General features: G+C 36.6%; 2 long non-coding RNA genes across 5 annotated transcripts; one reads left to right on the top strand and one right to left on the bottom strand.

Moving 5' to 3' along the window:
* Nucleotides 1-922: 922 nt before the first annotated feature.
* Nucleotides 923-4,452, bottom strand: LOC143304750 (uncharacterized). Of its 4 annotated transcripts, none has more exons than XR_013061396.1 (3): nt 3,983-4,452; nt 3,027-3,354; nt 923-1,780 (listed from the first exon to the last, which is right to left on the bottom strand). It is a non-coding gene; the product is annotated as an uncharacterized LOC143304750 (long non-coding RNA). The 4 variants fall into 4 exon arrangements; XR_013061395.1 differs by lacking the exon at nt 3,983-4,452 and adding an exon at nt 3,463-3,956 and having other exon boundaries at nt 3,013-3,354; XR_013061394.1 differs by lacking the exon at nt 3,983-4,452 and adding an exon at nt 3,463-3,956.
* A 4,197-nt stretch (nt 4,453-8,649) lies between these two features.
* LOC143304757 (uncharacterized) lies at nt 8,650-12,236 on the top strand. The gene is made up of 3 exons (XR_013061404.1): nt 8,650-8,740; nt 11,151-11,282; nt 11,909-12,236. It is a non-coding gene; the product is annotated as an uncharacterized LOC143304757 (long non-coding RNA).
* The last annotated feature ends 5,998 nt before the right edge of the window (nt 12,237-18,234 follow it).

Here is an 18,234-nt window from a genome sequence, read left to right as displayed (position 1 = left end):
ATAGTTGTAACTACCATCGTCGTGGCCTTTGCGAACATCCGAGAAGAGGCCGATATAGCCGCGTGACGCTTCATTTTCCTACGGTTTAATTCTTCCCGTTCTCCCGCTCGTTGGTTACACCAAAATTTCCACTCTTCCACGATATCCTACCGACTAATAGTTACCGCTGTACGAAGCAATGTCGTCCGTTCGTCGAACAGATGTTTTTAAAAACTTTACGAGTCACAAGTTAGTAGTATGAAAAATATATACAAGATCGTATACTTGAGATTTCAAGTATATAATCTAACTTTACGTAACGTAACGTAACGTAACGAAAATAGAATTAAATTTTATGCGAACAAAATTATGTATAAAATTGGTAATTTATATAGAAATAAAATGAAATTTTCCCCCGAGTCGCATAGCTTTATGCGAAATTCAACGCGCGAGCGAAAATTTATTAATTAATTAATAAAAAGCATAGAAAATTAGCTAGAAAATTAAATAGAAAAATAGTCGGTCGTAGTATGTTTTACAATGTTTCTTGTCGCTTTCTCGCTTTCTCGCTTCATTTAGCGAATAGTTCTTACGGTATATGATGCATATTACGTTACGAAGGAAAGAAAAGACTTGTATCATGAGTATTTCTGGAATATGTTCAAGGACTGAACGGTAATTGCAGAAGAAATAAGGTAATACGAAATTTATCGGTAATATGAAATTTAGCATATACGCGTAGTTAGGAAAGTTATTTTCTTTTTATCGTACGATTCGATCCGTCCTATCCGCCACAATCCGAAAACTATATTTTCTGAAACTGTATTTAAAGATAATATCTTCCGTAGAAAATGACAAAACCGAAACAATGTTTTTTTCTCCTTTCGTATCTGATTAATAAATAATCTTGTGTAAAGATATATTATACGTTTTTGTGTGTGTGTGTGTGCGTGTGTGTGTTTGAACGATATCGCAAATTTCTTCGCATCTTGGATAAATATTTGGTCACTGTGATTTACAATACTCGATTTACAAAGTAACCATGGTAGTTTTTAGTAGGTATTAAGATTAAGCGATTTGGAACGAATTAACGACGAATTGGAGGTAACGTTTAAGCGATAGCGTTTTTCACGAGAAATCAGCGTATTATAAATTTGCGTCTGTTGAAAGACGTAGCAACGTGTCGCCTGGACATACATAATTAACGGTATTGACGCATCCAGAGTATCACGCGCATCCACGTTCTGTAACGGACAAAGAACGGAATTTCGTATAATAATTTTTGTTTTCCCTTGCTCGGTGCATTATATCGTGCTGCATGATCGCCGAGTTACAAACAAAAGATACGAGTACGAAGCGCGTTTATGTTTCCGCGCGAAGGTCGATCGGTGGTTCTGCGGGACCGGAAGTGAACGGGATGAATAATGTACGCGCTCACAAACTCTAAGTCGGACTCTTTGTTAATAAAACGCCTAATATTCACTGATCGTAAGGCGTTACTCTCTTCGTCGATGAGATCGCAAGAAAGAATGAGTTTCCGTCCCGATCTCACCGACAGCTCACCGACAACGAGACTGCCGACACGTTCGTCGACGAGCCGCTCGTCAACGAGACTCCTCGCAAACGAGACACCAGCTTTATGTCCAAGCACAACATCTTTCCACTCTCTCTTCTCTTTCCTCTTTAATTTCCCCCTTTAAATAGTTTTCCCGCCATCTTTACCGATGCACAGTTTCCGTTTCCGTTTCCACGATCTCGTAATTGCTCGAAACAGCACCTTTCTTCTACTCGAAATGTTCACCTTTAATGCGATCCGGTAAAAAACGTCCGTCTTATTATACGCGAGATATTAACGTGTACAGCGTCATTTTCCTACCAAAGCCACAGCAACGACAGAAAATCGTAGAAAGCACGTCGTACACTTTCGTCGTGTGCGAAAACTTTGCACACTGCAACCTTCCGATAATACGTCGATACCGTAGCTTCCCCCGTAACTCTGTTACGTTCTTTGCCTCTTTCAAATCGATCGCTGTATTAGATATGTTACAAACGATTACTATGTTCAACGACGAACAATACCAACTTAACCACCGATTTACGCTAAGAAGATCGTAGATTTACCATTTGCAAAGGAAAAAGAACGTTTGTTAATTTCTGAATTCTAGTTTCTTCTTTGCTTCGTCTCGTTTACTAAAATCAGCCAGTCAAGATATTATCTTCGTATCGATGTCGTAGAATGTAAATACTTTTTGTAAGAGCGTACAAAATATCGAGCAGAGGGCAAACGGATAAACGAATACATTGTTCAGAGATGTCGAATCGATCCGATTCGAGGATCGTTTCCGAAATTTCATTATTTAATTAGAAAGAAAGAGAAGGTCGACCGATAACCAGATTCGAATTCCCGCGCCTCGAATCCGTATTTCCAGAAACAGAGTCGGAATTACTCTGTCAACACCTTACCACGGCCAGTATTCCGTTCGCATAATTATAATAATTTCTCGGTTCATCCTCATTAAGAGCTACAACGAATTTCAATACTTGGCCAGCGTAACTGTAGCCACCAACTGTTGCAACGGCTACGAAAAGTATTTGTACGTCCTTCTAAGTATTACAGCATTTACTATTTTATTACTATTTAATTGCGCTCGAATATACAAAGTTTCGTATCTTTACTCGTTTAGTCGTATGTATTTTCATACGACAGCGAGAAATTTATTTTCCAAAAACGAATTCGAACGCTACAAAGCGAGCGTTAGCGAGTTTTACATTTCATTCCGATTTATACGTAGATGCTGAATTTTGTATATACGTAGCTGGAAAATCGCTCGAGGGCGAAAGATGCGACAATTCCGAACAAAAGTAGCAAAGTAGTAGCAAAAGTAGCAAATGTAACAAGAAATCTGGATAACAGTCTAAACTACAGCCTTAAACAGAGATCTCCGAGTATATAACGAACTTGATACCATCGCTAGTTATCCGTTGAAAGCTTCGAGGTTCGTAGCATTGGTGCCAAGTTGCATGATTTATTACCATCGATAAACCACCTTTTTTAAACATGCTGGCTGTCGGACGCGCGCGGACATCGATATCATTGACCGAGTTTCCCTGTTCCGCAGGTCTCTAACCCTTTTGAAGATCGTGGCTACATAATGGAAAAGAGTACCGACGACACTGACCGAGTCCCTTTGCCTTTGCTTTCCTCTCACTTTTTGCTTAACCAGATCTTTCACGTTGAACGAAGCGGCAGTCGATAGGTTGATTTTAATAATCAGACTTCTCTTCCTCTCTCTCTCTCTCTCCCTTTCACTCAGCTTTGGCACGTTGAAGCTCGGTTATCGCGCCTGGATTGTAAGCGCCCTCCTCCTCCTCCTCCTCCACAAAAAAAAAATGCGTCCGATTATTCGACGTAGGAAAGTAAGAGAGATAAAAAAAAAATGTACTTCTATTATCGATAATTGACAAGAGAGATCTTTTTCTCACAGTCTAAAAGATATTCGATGCTGAATCGGTTAATATAATTTCTGCCTTTCCACTTCCTCAACCCTACGATTTTTCTCAACGCGGGATCGAGCGTTCGCTTGACTGTAAAAAATTTCATTTTCAATTCGATTAATTTTATTTATCGATCGTTATCGACGACAGAGACGTACGCGTGTTTTAAGAACGAACGAAGAAAGAACGTTTTAAGGAACGATATTACTTCGATATTCACGATATCGATATGAATAATTTTCACTTTTCGTTATTAATTTCCCAACTATTTCAAATGACACCGTATAATTCGCAAAAATATCGATCGTCTTGCAACAACAAAGCGTCGATCCCTTCGTTTTTTCTCCCCTTTCTCGTAAAAAAAATCTTCAAAGTATCAAACGGGCATATACTCGTTGGTTAAATACACAAAAATTCAAATCTTTCGTTTACGAATTTCGTAACGTTCTATGCAGTTTCGTTCACACTGCGAAAAGCGCCAAGATCTTCGGGCAATCGTTTTCATTACCTATTTTACGATGCCCTTTTCGTCGCATTGCGACCACCGTCACCATTATTTGATCGTCGAACGACTCTAAAACGAATCGATCTCACATTATCTTCCAATGGAAAGGCTTTCTTACAGGCTCATACCCGTCACATAGCCACCAAACAGTTTCATTATCGATGATTCTCACGGTCGATCATCGACGATCAACGGTTCGTTCGAGCGTAATAGCTGCACATAGCCACTGTCGTCGAGTTCGTGTCCGGACGACCTGGATCTCGGCCGTCGTCGATTCAGCCTACGTATCGTATCGATGGGGAAAAGAAAAACGAAAAGGCGCGGATAGAAAACGCGAGTGAAACGATAACACACGGTAGCAGTGACGTTACCGCGTCGGTAAGCACGAAATCGATAAATTGTGACGAATCGATCGAGTATCGGATGGATGAAAAATCGAAGAATTTGCCACGGGTATCCAACCCCTACTGACAGAGTCAGGACACGACCCTTTCCGAACGAGGATGCAGCGAGTCACGATCAGAGAGCAAGTACTCTTACTAACACGGCGACTCGACGACTGGCGCCACGTCGTCGAGCTCATTGGCTCTCTTTCGCGACCCTCCTCTGACGCCCTCCGCCCCTCTCTACAGAGATCTATCTCGTACGCTTTCTGTCTTACCGCGGTGGCTTCGTTCCTTTTCTGTTCGCGACCTGTACGTGCGTGCTCTCTCTATGCATAAGCCTGTCTCCTTCTACCCTACCAACCGACCTACGTGACGGCGCGGCGACGCGGCGACGCCGCACCGCAACGCGCTCTCTCCCTCGCGTTTTATATCGGCCAAACTTTTTATCCTCCTCGAATTCTGCGCTTTGCACATTTTTCCAGCATTACATATAGATTGAATTAAAAAAGTTGCTTAAAAATTATACCGCTACTACTATACAATACTATACTATGCTATGCTATGCTATGCTATGCTATGCTATGCTATGCTATGCTATGCTATGCTATGCTATGCTATGCTATGCTATGCTATGCTATGCTATGCTATGCTATGCTATGCTATGCTATGCTATGCTATGCTATGCTATGCTATGCTATGCTATGCTATGCTATGCTATGCTATGCTATGCTATGCTATGCTATGCTATGCTATGCTATGCTATGCTATGCTATGCTATGCTATGCTATGCTATGCTATGCTATGCTATGCTATGCTATGCTATGCTATGCTATGCTATGCTATGCTATGCTATGCTATGCTATGCTATGCTATGCTATGCTATGCTATGCTATGCTATGCTATGCTATGCTATGCTATGCTATGCTATGCTATGCTATGCTATGCTATGCTATGCTATGCTATGCTATGCTATGCTATGCTATGCTATGCTATGCTATGCTATGCTATGCTATGCTATGCTATGCTATGCTATGCTATGCTATGCTATGCTATGCTATGCTATGCTATGCTATGCTATGCTATGCTATGCTATGCTATGCTATGCTATGCTATGCTATGCTATGCTATGCTATGCTATGCTATGCTATGCTATGCTATGCTATGCTATGCTATGCTATGCTATGCTATGCTATGCTATGCTATGCTATGCTATGCTATGCTATGCTATGCTATGCTATGCTATGCTATGCTATGCTATGCTATGCTATGCTATGCTATGCTATGCTATGCTATGCTATGCTATGCTATGCTATGCTATGCTATGCTATGCTATGCTATGCTATGCTATGCTATGCTATGCTATGCTATGCTATGCTATGCTATGCTATGCTATGCTATGCTATGCTATGCTATGCTATGCTATGCTATGCTATGCTATGCTATGCTATGTGGAAATAACATTTTTAAAAACATCTATTTACTTTGTCAATAATATAATTCGCATAGTATAATTCTTAAGGCATTGTAGCGCGAGATTCTTCTGCACTTACGACAGATCTAAAAGCGAAGCGATCCATAGAACGTATATAATATGCAAAAATATCGAAATTATCCAAAGTATACAAATTATTAGATGAAATAATTTTCTATCTAGATTACATCTTTTTAATTATATTCGGCAAAATATACAATGTTATAAATATTCGATATTGCTTATTTTATTATTAATAAGCCCAATAAGCCGAACGAGCTTAAAACCAACATTTTAACTGTTTTATTATGTTTATTTTTAAAATAACATAGAAACAAACTAACTTTAAGTTATAAGATCAAATAAATTATTTTCGAGCAATTTTCCACTTTAGTCGACTGCTTCAAACGAATTATGATAACGAATAATACGGATATTTTCTTCTGCCTATTTCTTTCATTTTTTCCCTTACTCTAGTTAATTGGTACTGTACTTGTTACTGCAATAGCAGGTATTATGGTGTTGTTTTTGCGAATATAGTTCTATGTATTAGCCAATTAATATCGGAGAATAATTGGAGATAAGATCGAAATAAGATTGCGCTTCAGGGTATAATTTGTTTAATCTGGAATATAAAAATATTAGATATATGTATGCATACTTGATTTGCAAGTTGCTATTTTGTTAAACATTTTCGTTGCCAATAACAATACGTATATATTAATAATCAGATACTATGTATATTATTATTACTTACTACTTTAGATGAATGATGAACGATAGTTTGATTTATTCATTGAGTAAGCTCGGTGGTTTAGTTCATATTCTTTACCTTCGGCGTACACAGTTATTGTTTGCACCGAAGGGTGGCGTTAAATACTCCGCCCTAATCAATCGATCCAAGCGTTCAATGACGGCCATTTGATAAAACAATTCTCTCTGCGGTTAAGATATTTTTGCAAAAGCATTCTAGTTTCTTTTATACCAATCGTAAGATATCGAAAATCATTTATCTCTCCTAATTAATTCCTTACCTACAGTTAAACTAATAATTTATGATAATTACTCTATTCATTTATATCAATTTATTCATAGAATGTATTCATGGAATCAAGGAAGCAAGTGCAATTTAGATCAAAGCCAACCAGTTTTCATCATCCATTGATGCGTGCTACCATTGGTAAGTCGCATGGTTTCGTTTCTTCGACGGTAAGTTCAATGTTCATGTATAATTATTTGGAACCACATGCTGTACCTATTCTAATTGATAAATTTCAATACATACGCCGTGAGACACCGTGGAATGCGTGCGTTTTAGCCTTAATTATTCGTAAGATAGATTAGTCTATGTTAAGAGCATTGTGAGCTCATCGTGTACAATGATACTTATCCATCTTGCAAGGAAAATTAAAATTCTATTCTCTTTTTCTGCCGAAACACGCGTCCATTGATTCTTCCGAAAGATCGCAAACTCGTTCGTTCGTGCCGTGATTTTTATTTGATTTTCCGATTGATTGCAGTTTCTCTTTGGCTTCTGCCTACTTTTAGGGGCACATACAGCGTCAGTAGCTTCATTTTCTTTCTCTCGTCCCAGGTTAGACAAATGTGTCTTTGGTGCCGAATGCAAACCAGTGGGGCTACGAATTATCGTACTGTAATATCGTAGAATAGATTTGAATTAGAGATCGGTTGAAATTAGAAAGCACCGTGTACGTCGTCTTTCGTGGTTTGTTTACATCCAAGAGCGCCTAGTAACAGCGACGCGAGAAAGGATAAGCAGTGTCAAAACAGAGGTACGGTTTCATATTTCAAGGAATCGAGAGGCCAAAGTATGTGAGCCGAAAAGTGTGTGTGTGTGAGAGGACGAGAGCAAGAGCGAGCACGACCGGGCAGGATTGTATTGGCGAAGAGCAGAGCTAATTGAGTCGTTGAAGAGTAGAGTCGTTAGAGCTTTCGAGTCGTTGAAGAGTAGAGTCGTTAGAGGTTTCGAGTCGTCGAAGAGTAGAGTCGTGAGAATTGATAGAGTTGTAGAGAGAGAGAGTGTGTGTGTTAGATTCGTTGTGACGAGAGTGATCAAATAACTGTAAAGTTATTTGATATAGATACGAGTATTGCATTTAGTTCCGTTAAATAAATATCGTTCTCTGTCCAATTTATATCTGTATATTCAGTTTAATATTAATAAATTGTAAGTAAGCGAAAAAAAATTTCTATCCTTATTTTTCGATGTTACAGTACGATGTTTATAAAGATGGATGTAATCATTGTGTGAGATATAGATATTGCGCGATGTATCCTTTGTTTGAAATTTGGAAAGATTCGTGTAAGATCGTTTTGTGTAGATCGTTTGACTTTCCGTATCTGCTTGTATCTCCGTCATCCTTCCCACCACGCCACTTTGGAAGCTGCTCAGCGAAACTAAGGTGCGACGAGTCCATTCAGTCGTCTTCTTTTCTATCGATAACATGGATCACGTTGCGTCAGGTTTGTAACCTATTCTAACCTATTAGCGGCGTCACTTCTTCATTACTGTCATTACTATATTTTTTACTATCGTTTATATCTCGTTATTAATATCGTTTAATCAATCCACGTTTATTTAACGATTTGTCGAACATTCAGATAATGAAATTAGGTGGTTTTCTGAAATTTTTTGTTTGTATCTCTCTTTAATCGTCTATTTACAAAATGATACTGTTACCGATAGCTTGTATCGTAAGCTTTCGTAATAAAATCGTTATTGATCGTTTGATCGTATTTTCATGTAATTATTTTATACATTTCTAGTTTGTTTTTGTGCAGGTTATCGATAGATGGCGGGGATAATATAGAAGTAACAGGAATATTAATATATGGACGCAACGACGATCAACGATCAGTCTGATGAATTTTCATGGAAATCTGGTAACGTTTAATTTATTTTAACTAAGACAGCTGTGTATGAACGGTTCTATTGTCTTTTTATTCGAGCATGGGTAACATTTGATATACAATTTATGTCTACTTTAAAATATACTTGATACTTATTTCATAATAGATCGTTTCGTAATTATTTGGAATATTAAAATGAAAGTAAATGCGATTAAACAAATCACTTTTTTCATTCAAATATATGAAATCATTCTCTTATTTCAAACGAACTTGTAACAAATTATTTTATTGTTTCAATGTAATTCATAATGTAGAATCCTTGATAATTTAACAATAGCTTCGTGTAGACAGTTTGAAACATAGAAATCTTAACAATAATAGCTTTAACTATTTCGATAGGTATTGTAACACACTAGGTATTGGTATATCGAATTCAAATTATTTTTCTATATTACGTGAATTTGCTATAGTTTCCGTCATATATTGCAACTTTGTAACTTGTGTCTTTTTCATAGAGGTGGCGCGCAAATAGACTGAAATACTTCAAAGCAAAGCTTCGCGCGCGTTTCTCTAGCATTCTTTAAGCATTCTTTTAGTTGTGAACTTTTGAATTCTTGGAAATATTTTCGGATATTTATAACACGCGACCGTTGTGTGTTAACTATGTTTCGTGTTCTAATAACGAACATTCGTGGTATGATTCTCGCAAATGAAATGATCGATTCCCTATTTCGGTTAGGACAATAGAGGTGGTTATATGAAGTATTACACTGAGATAACGGTTTACAATTCGCACTTTATTCCAACAATTTTGTAGAGAAGATAGTTGGGCTGGTGCGTATAGATAAGTGAAGTAGGTGACTGATCTAAGGGTGGAAACCCGGTCAAGAGATGTCGACTGTTCTAAAGATGGAAAATCAGTAAAGTTCGGTGACGATGCTATTGTCACGTAAAATAACAAAATAAAAAAGGAATTTGAGGTAAAAAAATAAAAAAAGAAAACTTTATTTTTTTTCTAACATCAATACACTTTACAATCTACTTCCGAACTCTAGGCGTGACTTTCTAAGACTGACTCTTATGATTTTACTTTCGATCGGATCCGATTACTTTCTTTTGTCATCCCTCAACATCCCCACCGTCCATGCATTTGCTAGGCGTCCGGGATCGTTGCCACGTGCTCTTTCTTCTAGAACCTTCGGTGGAAGGACCGTTGGGATGTTGATGGTTCATTAGGCACTTCAGCGATATACATTGTCGCCGAGTGCCGCCACATCTTTATCTCTATCGTCAGTCCGTCGGATTTGAAGTATGCCGGTCGTGACACACGCGAAAAGTGACTGACCAAAAAAGAACTGAATGTTTCGACGACATTACGAAACTGCAGCCTTGTATTTCAGCAATATCATACCAGCAATAACAAATTTTGAGAAATATCTTTATGTTCTATTCCTGTGGCGTACTTTGGATAACGCTAATCCCGGCGACACACTAAATTTTGAAATCCATACGACTGATTCTACAGAAGCGGGGATTCTACAGCAGCGATTTCGCTTGCACAGTTGTTCATTTAATTTGTGAATTGTAAGAAACCTCAAGTATGTCAGAGGACATAGTGATATTGCTACAAAAGCGACTAGACAAATAGAGAGCTACATGTGATTTTATCGTATTTTTTTAACCCTTTCGCTTCGGCAATCCAGTCCGCCGAAGTACTGTCACTGAACGGAAACGCGCGCCAGAAATACGCACAGTGTGCGTGGCTACTGTATATACGTTTTCCTAAGTCTTAAATAATAATAATTCTTGTAAGAACCGTATACGAAATATCGTTTCACTGTCAATGGATTTAGTAGATTTTTTAGCACGAAACAATATACGATTTTGATGTTGTTTCAAGAACGAGTAACTTAAAGAAGTGATTAATCCAGTATGTCAATAAAATCAAGGGAAAATGTTCTGTCGATAACGAAAAAATATATTAATGACCACAGATAGCATTTGTATATGCATCATTTTTGTCAAATTTTGTCTTCCAAACACAACTTTTTAATATTCCTACTTTATCTACTCTTGCTAAAATACATTAAACACATTTCAATACTAAACTAAAGATCTTTAAACTTAAAAATGACTTTTGCTTATTCCCATGTCACAAACAATTGGCTTTAATAATTATCGATCAATACTCTCTTATTCGTAAGCACATCAGCATATTCGATCCATGCAAATTCACGTAAAATGTTACTACTTCCTGCCTTTCGTTACATGTATCTTAATAAATTGTATCTTATTAAATCTTAATAAATATGAGTCTTAATAAAAAGAAGTTACTTTTTACGTAGACCAAACCTAGTTCTATTATTAAGCGCGTAAGCAGATAAGATGAAGATCAAATAGAGGCAAAGCTAAAAAATAACGACTATATATTTTCATGTTTCAGCGTTGAAAACTTATGTGGGTGAAACGCTAGAATTGACTGGAGTTCTTCGACAAGAAATGGGCACTTGTCTTTGCATAGACAGCAACAATGTGCCTCCGACAGTCAGCAAACGTTACTCTCTACAAGTTCACTGTATGTATTATTAAGCGCTTATCATAGAGTTATTATACAAATATATTTGCAATTATCATTCTTATATATTATACAAGGTGAATCAGAACACGTGGAAAATATGGCAGAGGTTGATTCTGAATACTGAAATAAGAAGAAAATTTTATATAACATAATATGCCTAATATGACCATACGTTCCGCTTATAGCTTATTTTGCGATGCTAAACATTACACAGATGAACGATTTCTTGGAAAATAGATAAATCGTGCTGGCCTTATTTCCGGACCAATACGCTCTTCGGATCCGAATCCGTTCGATTATTAAATACGGGGGCGTTTAAAATCTCTTACTTATAAAACGTTAGTTGACGTGACGATCAAAATTTTCGACAAATTCGTGTAAGCTGTTCGAACAAGATGGACGATCTATGACGCGACGCATTCGCGTTTCCGTAGAAACTGGAACTGGTCGATTCGAGTAATTTCTCTAAAGATAGGTAAGAAAGTACTGTGACACAAAGCAAGCGTCTACTCGAAAACGTTTATACGAAATTTTCTTCTTATTTTAATGCGCTGAATCAGCCCCTGCTTGCCTGGAAGCCGTACTTTCCACATGTCTCGAACTCTATCATACCGATCCACTAGGTAAACAAAATAAAAGCCTGCCAAGCACTGTGGCGGCACGGGCCACGGAACTTTTCAACGGCTCCGGATGCAAAGCGCGACGCCGCCAAAGCGCAACACCGACGTGCCCAATGTACCATCGATATCTTCACACTCTTTCCACCGAATTCTCGGAAGAGCATACACGTGCCAGCACTGGGCTACGATATCGATGGGCTACGAAGGGAAGAATCTGCGCGATCCGAAACAAAAGCACAGGCAGTCTGTCTTACGCCATTAAATGTGTAACTCCTCGGTATTATTTGCATAGCAACGCGTCGAATGATCTCTCGGTGTCTATCGTTATTTGTTAGTTGTTACCAATTGTCTGTTAAGTGTAATTGTTAATTGTTAATTGTTAACTCTGATTGTTGATTAGTTCTAAATAAACTATTGTTCGTTAAAAACACCAAGAGTAGTTCCTTACGCACCTATCACCATACCACCTCAGCACGAACGCCGTATAGATTGTTTTCACCTGTTCGATTCGTGCTAGATTTGACTAAAATACTCATGCGAAGTTATTGAAAATATAAAATCCGAATTAACATCCAGTTTTCAACAACCTGTCTAAAGATACCGCTCACAAGCAAGCTATCATTTCTTGAAACAAATATATAAGATTTATTTACGTTATCAATTTTGTCGTGTGTCGAAATACAGCCCACTCAAAACATTCTATGGACCAAACGAAAAAATTGTTGACATTGATTGTCAACAAGTCCTACAAACTAGGATCTTTCATATTTCTTTCGCTTTTGATAATTAGACACAACCTCCCGCTAGCCGATGAGTCATTCTGCTATATTTGGCTTATCCTTTGTTATTATACAAATTACTGCCATTGTTCACGGCTGATCTACTAATTCGTTTGGTGACTAGACACTACGTTAGATATTTTAATCAAATAAACTCATAATTGTATCGATAAAATACTTCCTATCAGTACAATATATGATCTAAAATTTAAACATCCTGCTTCAGGGCGACATATCCAGTGAATTAACGGCGCCTGAACAATCCCTTAAAACGGGTAAATCTATAACTTTATTATCTAATTTCAACCTAATATCCACAAACTGATCAACATAATTTCACTATGCCCAAAAAGAATCGCCTTGCAAATGATATCGATATTTACGACATTTCTTTGCTATATTAATATAGTATTATTTGTTATAGATCCAGACCACCGACCTCGACCAGGGCTATCAAAATTCGCCTTCGTCATGGCCAATAACCAATATAATATTAACTACGATAGAAACTGTCATTGTTAATTTAACACTAGCTATCGCTGCTATAATACGAATAGCCTGTATACATATTAAATAAACTGTAATAAATAACTTATTATTTTTAAATACACCCTGTCTTATTTATCTACACCTTCCTTTGTCTTACGTCCACCTTGACCTACGCATTGTCACGTAAAATTCGCGATAAAAAAGGATTTTTGCAATCCACTAGCGATAAAAAGTTCGCGTACAAGGTAAATAGCGGGCAAAAGAACGGTATAAAGCATAGAGTGTAGAGTATAGTAGCATTGCAGAAAAAGAAAAATCAACAGCTTGCTCGGTCATTGCGCAGCAACAGATCGAGCAACGATACAAATGATCATGGAAGTGCGTTTCTGCTTCCCGGTCTGTTCGAACTATGACGATTTGTCTTTCTGATCTTTCCGACTCGACCGTTGCACCGTTCACTCGACCATCGACCATAAATTGTTTCGAATTTTCTAGAGAACGGACACTTGAAACTACGTGCTTGCGGTACATTCGATAGCCAGAACAGAGGGATCCTTCGTGAGCCTGTTTTCGTCCTGCGAGACGAGCAAATTATTAGAAATTTCCTGATGCAATTGTACGCGGTTTTATGCAACTTTGATTATACACGTGAACGATATTTGGCACAGAGGAGTAACATTTTCGGGGTAACATTTGCGCACTAATAGGTTCCCACGTAGCTAAAATAAAGCAAAAGTTGCGCGAAATTAACGGATGACAATTGAGAAATTTCTTGGGTGATCTACGTTTATTACGAAATGCTTGGGTGATCTACGTTTATTACGAAGGACAAATGTTCGTGATGGTTTTTGCCAATAGCGATTCTGATTCTCCCTTGACGTGTCTGCTCGGCGCCACTTCCGGCATCGTGACAACCACCGTAAGCCCTAGGGACACCCTTACAGCCTCCTTTACATCGCATATGCCCTTCTCGCTGTTGATGAAAATCCAATTTGTGAAATTAGACGTTTGCTCGCTTTGAGACAAAGTAAACCGCGTTTCTCACAGGTGTTCGGCAGATGGCGATGATGAGATATATAGTGCAACAAAGTGAAATTTTACGCGCGTAAATCTAACAGGATTATAATGTAACAGAAGCACAACAAAGAGGAAACTTGTGATGAAAAAGGAAGAATATATTACCAACGAAACTCTTTTGCTCCATTTTCTTTCGTAGAATTATATTTCACTTGCGAGTATTATAGCAGGTCTGCCTTTGATACAAAAATCATAAAAGGTTTACGTATCTGCACGTATATTTACGCTGTATGAACGACACTCGAGTATTACACGCATGCATTATCGACAAATAGATCCACGTTCGAGATAAGAGTTCCTCTTTGATACTTTCTTATGGTATAAATAACGAGAAATTATCAGGAAGTATGTTACAGTGAAACTGCTCGTACTTCGTTACTTTTACTCGCATGTATGACACCTACAACGATATTCTTTGTTGAATCAATAAATAAAAGCGCTCCCCAGCGTACATACAAGACTAGATCTTGAAATATAAGAATCGACGTAACAATAAGACTAAAAAAGTTCGAAATGAAAGTAATTATGTATATTCGATATATCTTTGGTAATCATTTCTTTAATCTCCTTCTTTCATCCAGTATCCATATTTAAAATCTACGAATAAATGATATATATTTAATATATACATTAAACTATACTTTTTAATAATACATACCATAATTTAATATCATGGTTGAAATTATGACCTATATAGCAATTAATACATACACATGTGTTTAGTTCTATTAACTTAGAAGCACATGTAAATTAAAAAAAAATATATATATGTCGGAGATGAAAGGAAAGCCGAAGCCCTTCCTTGGAAATTTTGGGAACATCCTCTAGTACCTTAGCCTAGATTTTATTATAGTTGTAATTGTTTAAGATTTGTAATAAGCGAGATTGGGTTCGAGGTGACAATCGGTCGCTGAACGTAGCCACGGTCACGGGATGGATGTTTTATCTAACGGAGGTCTGGAGTGGTTGTATGTGTTTTCCGAGAAGTGTGGTTGTGGCGGCATGCGGACTCGAGAGCGGGCCGAGCCACGTGTGATGTTGCCTCGGAGGTGCCGATGCAATGGGACATACATTGTATTTAGTAACCAAAACTCCAGGCAGAAACTGCCTAGCAACGGCGTTTGGAACTTTCTCGATGCTTCCAACGAGTGTGCCTAACAACGGCGTTTGGAACCTTCTCGATGCTTCCAAACGGGTATAGAAAACAAAATGCAATCGTACAGGGAGAAAAATCTCCACGAGGCTGGCATTCTTGCGATTGCCTTGGAGAGTGATTCATCGAGCATTTTCGACGATCGCATTTGCGTCTAAGTTAGTTTCGCTTAGTAAGGAGTTATCCCGGTGACCGTGGATTCGTTTGAACTCAAACATTGCTAATAGTATTATTTAATTTAATTATTCGTAGATCGTATTATTCATTAGGCTTAGTGTTTGTTAGACTTATTATTAGTTGCACTTATTATTTGTTAAGCTTAGTGATAGACCTGTATATACGTGTAAATAAAATCTCGGCTTTGTGAAACGATGGCTAGTCCACATGAAGAGTCGTCGCGCGCCCAAAATTCGAATCCTGATCCGACATATATATGAAACAATAATAAAATAATGAAGTAACATTGAGAATAGAATCTAGTTTAATTACACATATATACCCTTTTAATAATTCCGTTCTTATAAATTTTATTAAATTTACAGTGAAGCTTACAATTACACTAATGCCAATGAATATTAACGTATGCGTTTATTATTACACTAAATAAAAATGAAAGTAATGCAATGAAAAATACAATATACCTTAATGGAAATAAAATAAGTAAATAGCAAAGTATTTATTAATATTATTATATAGCATTATATTATATTATTATAATATTTATTAATATTTACTTACCTTTTACGTTTGCAGAAAAACTATAAAATTTTAAATATAAAGAGAGATTTATAACAGAGATAAAGCAAGTCACAGAAATTAGTGTCTTTCAATGGCAAAAATGCGTTAAAGGAAGTGAAACGATAATCTCCGTCTCGCGTCACAAGCGGAACTGTGTCAGTTTTGCTCCTTGAAAGTACACGTAGCGGTACATGAGCTAGAGAACATTTCAAATCATGTTGTTGTTTTTTTGCTTCGGAGTATCAAGATCGTGAGGACATACATAATATATTAATAAATAAACTCCGGGCAAAACAATGTCGCCGTTACGTTACCGTCGAACCGTCGAACCGTCGAACAAAGACGAATTTGAATTCTCCGACTCTCGCCCGATCTGTTTATACTATACCAGTTTAAACGGACGCAATCGTAAAGAGTTCACGAGAGTTATGGATCAGTATCTACGAGTATCTACCGTCTTTGCGAACATTATCTATAATTATTTATTTAATCATTTGAAAATATACTTGAAGGTTTCAACAACGAGCAATCTTGTCTAATAAATCTCACGATCAACCATCCTCTACACACAAGTCCTCTGAAAACATAACGACTTTTCAGTTCAATTTGAATCGTTGCGTTCAACGCCATCAGGGTGTCCTGCATAACGCGGGCATCCGACTAGGTGCTGATACCACATACAAGAACAAGTCGAATATGTGAAATAAAGCTTTTTAGCTTAAGGTCCCGTTTTGAAAAAAATACAGTTTGAACATGTTCGGTTGGCAATTGGCTTAATACACGCGTATGATAAATAATAAGATTTATTACATGATTTTACAAAATTTGTTAAAATTGATTAAGAAGTTACTTTCAAGAAGTAATATTTACATAATTGTAAATTGAACCCTATGTTTAACAAAATTAGGCATTCTTAAGTATTTGTTATTGTAAATTACTATTATGCTTCGCCAAGTGTGATTGGCTATTTCTGGAACACAGCGTCCATCGATGTCTTCAATGAAAGAACATAAGTTTAATAACCTAACTTATCGACGAAATAAATCCCTGGCCCCCGGGTAGCGTGTTAGGAAGCTTCCGTGGTAATTCTTTTAAAAGCAATTAACGAGTGATCTGTTCGCGAATTATTGTATTGTATTGCAATGATAAAAATGTTAAATCTGTTATTCCTAAAGAATAAATTCTTATTATAAGACCTAATTGACTTAATGTTGATAAAGCAATAATCTTTTTAAAATCTATTTCAAAATTAGCTATAACTCCTGAAACTAATATTGTTATTCTTGAAATTATTAAAATAAATCTTTTATATTTAAAATCAATTATTATCTCATAATTGATTAATAAATAAATTCCAGCAGTAACTAAAGTTGATGAATGAACTAATGAAGACACAGAAGTAGGAGTAATTATTGCAGCTGGTAATCACATCATAAATATTAATTGTGCACTTTTTGTAAATACTATTAAAAAGAACATTAATAAAATTAATAAATCTATTTTATATAAAATTAAATTTCATGTACCAAAAATTACTAAAAAAGAAATAATTATTAATAAACTAGAATCTCCTACACGATTTAAAATTACTATAATTATTCCTGAATTAAATGATAAAAATTTTTGATAATAAATAATTAAACAATAAGAAATTAAACCCAGACCATCTCATCCTAATAATAAAGTTAATATATTAGGTCTCAAAATTTAAAAAATTATTGATATTAAAAACATTAATAATAATAATAAAAACGATTAATTAAATATTTATTATTTAAATTTATATATCAAATTCTATATAATAAAATAAAAGAACTAATTAATATTACTAAAAATACAAATATTAATAATTTAAATCTAATCATAAAAATTGTTAGGGAAGTGGTACATTTACACTGTACATGAGAGTGTGTGTGTAAGGGTCAGAGGGCGTCAAGGTCTTAGTTGAGACAAAAGACTGTTGCCAGATGTTAGAAGAATCTAGGATAGTCGGTTAGCGACAAGCGTGCGTGCAAGACGTTCTTCAGAGTGTAATATAGATGTATAACTGTTGTGTGGGAAATATAGTCAATTATTTGTATTCCCAAATCCTC

The sequence above is a fragment of the Bombus vancouverensis genome, unplaced genomic scaffold (assembly GCF_051014615.1).
Source record: "Bombus vancouverensis nearcticus unplaced genomic scaffold, iyBomVanc1_principal scaffold0053, whole genome shotgun sequence".
In the NCBI taxonomy this organism is placed as follows: domain Eukaryota; kingdom Metazoa; phylum Arthropoda; class Insecta; order Hymenoptera; family Apidae; genus Bombus; species Bombus vancouverensis.
Note: the sequence above shows the minus strand (reverse complement) of the source record. Positions and strands in the feature narration are given on the sequence as shown.